Source organism: Gavialis gangeticus, unplaced genomic scaffold (genome assembly GCF_001723915.1).
Source record: "Gavialis gangeticus isolate Ggan-Ray unplaced genomic scaffold, GavGan_comp1, whole genome shotgun sequence".
NCBI classification, from domain to species: Eukaryota; Metazoa; Chordata; order Crocodylia; family Gavialidae; genus Gavialis; species Gavialis gangeticus.
Window position 1 is genome coordinate 60377778 of NW_017728994.1, and position 2869 is coordinate 60380646.

Here is a 2869-nt window from a genome sequence, read left to right on the forward strand (position 1 = left end):
CAAAAGGATAAATAGAATGAAAAAATTGTCTCTTGTTTTGGCCAGCTTCAATCCGAATGGGTACCTTTCCATAGTACAATATTATCTGAATGCCACACTAGGGCATGAATTGAACATGAAGAGAGAGAAGAGTGCATACATGTTATCAGGACCTGAAGTACTTGGACCTTAGATTTTCACTGGATGTAAAAAGGAGCCCTTTGAAGTACTGACTAAGGCTGATCTGGTTTAAATAATGAGAATGCACTAATGCACAGCCTTAGGTACTATGGCTGTAGTTGAAAAAAATATTTAATCTACTTTGTTTTTAATTTTTTCTTAAGCTGTTGCAAGTAAACAGGGAAATTATGAGTGATAGATACATGTCTGTTCACATTTGGAGCTCATATATTTTGCAGATGCTTGTGCTTTCCTAAGAAACAGCTTCTCAAAAGGAATAGCTCCTGTTATAGTCAGAAGAGAGGAAAACGTGACATCCTCTACACTCGCCCTGATTAAAAATGTGCCCCATTAGGCTTCATATCACAGCATTGGAGGATCCACCTGAAATACAGGGGGGAGAGGAAAACTTAAGAGAACCAAGAGACCCCAGGTCTTAAAGGACAGGCAAAATAATTTGAAAGCATCTTGGAGAATCAGTTTAGCCACAGCTTGATGGAAAGCCAAGAATAGGACAGATCTGGCTCTGGGGTTTGGTAGTGGGATAAAAAAATCTTTTCATTTCTAGGCCATTAACCTGAATCCATTAAACAATAGTCATGTCCATCTGATAGTTATTCATTGTCCTCTATGAAACAAACTGATGCTCTCAGTCCAGGTCTTAGTGGGTATGGGACCATCTGCAAACATCATAACACTTTTGTACTTGGTGAACTTGTTGGGCATCCCTATAGAGAGGCCAAAGGATTGCCTGGGGAATTGATGTGACAACAACAACAACAAAATGATGACATCACTGGGGAAATTGTAAGGTTTATAAAAAGCTGGGAGTAATTTTGCATCTAGCTATGATCTCCAGAAGTCAGAGTAGAAAGGCACACTGAAGGCACCTGGAAAGGATTTATGTGACTGCTGTTGGTGTTGAACTCTGGACCTCCAGGCTAAGATACAGACAGTGAAAAAGCCCAAGGCTGACTCGATTCAGTCTTTGTAGGTTAGTCTAAAATGCAGAGATTAAATTGAGAAACAACTGGGCACACATTTACTTTTGATTCAGGAAATGCAGCCACATGTCTGCAGTGGCTGAGGCCAGAAGCCAGGGGGCACTAAAACATGCCTCTGTGGCATGTAACCAGCATGGGCTGTGTGTTCACTTCCTCTTCCTGCTGCCCCTGAAGTCTCTGGGATTTGCAGTCCAGAATCACAGCCGCACGACTCTCCAGGGTTGCTCATCACTTCCTCCTGCTTCCAGGTGCCTCTGGGATTTGTAGTCCACAATCACAGCCAGCAGTAAGTTTCAGTAAGTTTAGCAGCAGGGCAGCTCTGTACTTGGGGGCCCAGACCCCAGCCAGGGTTTGCCTGGGGGGAGCAGTCCCTGCCTCCCCCCCAATCCTTCTCTGCTGGAGCAGACAGCATAGCTCAGCCCAGGGCTGAAAAGCATGCTGGGATACTGGGGGGACTGTGATTCAACTTGAACCAGGAAGGGGTCTGGGACAGAAGTTTCATAAACCGATTTGACCCAAATCAGTTAAGTCTGATACTACAGTCAACTAGGTTTATCTTAAACCAGTTTCAACCATTTTGAAACTGATTTATGCACACTAAGTTTCTGTTCTGTTACAGGTTTAAACTAGTTTCTGATGACTTGAACTGGTTTGTGTGGAGCGTCTGTCCCTAGCCCCAGAGTTAAACTGTTAGGCACTACAAAGTAGACTAAGGAACCAAATTCTTCAAAAGGCGAATGTAATAACTTGCATCTTGTGTGGATTGGCATGTACCGGTGGTATATGCTCACTGGTGGGTTACACACTTCCTCTGGTCAGAGGAAGCTTTTCTAGGGTATCTGAGGCCAACAGAATTCACTTCCCAAGGTAAAAACATGAGCTGATTCAAGGTCGAGCTAAACAGCCCATCACTCTGTAACTGGAAGCTGTAACAACTCATATCCTCTGTGGACTGGCCCAGATGGGGATCTGTAATACACACTCAGCAGAGGATTACACTTGTAGTACCTCTGGCTGTGTCTTTACTACTTCTGCAGATAAACAGAGCAGATCTGTTACAAGAGCTGTCAGTCCAGATCCTTTCATGAGCTCTATCGTCATATGTAAAAAGAAGACTATCACCAATCTCACCATAAGGACTTGAACATAACACTTCATTATTTCTGTGTCGGCCCTAAGGTGGTAATTTAAATGAATTTTGCATTATATGTTGATTTATGGCAGCTAAATTAATGTAATAAAACTTCACAGTTCCTTTTCATGTGTATTATTGATAAAAACACTCACTCACAGAAATGTGAAAATCCATCTTTGTGAACTTTAATACTTGGTTGTGGCATCTGTTTTTCATTTAACGAGTTGACTGAAATGAATGTAACTACAAAAACTAGAAGAGCCAAATGAATACATATCATTGCTCAAAAATGGCTGTTTCATCACTCAGTGATAATCATTTCTGATTTATTTGAACAGACTTTCAGGGTCTGATTCCAGATCTTGCACAGGACCTGAGTTCACCTGGAGTTTGGCTTCTATGCCAGGACTGCATGAGAGGACCCTTCGACCTCCATTTGCACAAGAACCCACTAGAAGTAGGTGCGGGTAAAGCAAGGGGAGGAAATAACAATTGAAAAGCATTTGATTTTTCATTCAGCGGTGCTTTGACGTACCACTAGGACATGTTCTAAGTGAGTAGAACGTCTCCT

The 2869-nt window shown here is 42.3% G+C and overlaps 1 long non-coding RNA gene across 1 annotated transcript in view; it reads right to left on the minus strand.

The window, feature by feature from the left end:
• Window positions 1–1180, minus strand: part of LOC109287654 — a 7633-nt gene extending 6453 nt beyond the window's left edge. The window contains exon 1 of the long non-coding RNA XR_002094929.1: window positions 168–1180. This is a non-coding gene — a long non-coding RNA (uncharacterized LOC109287654). The remainder of the gene's footprint in view (window positions 1–167) is intronic.
• Between the last annotated feature and the right edge of the window lie 1689 nt (window positions 1181–2869).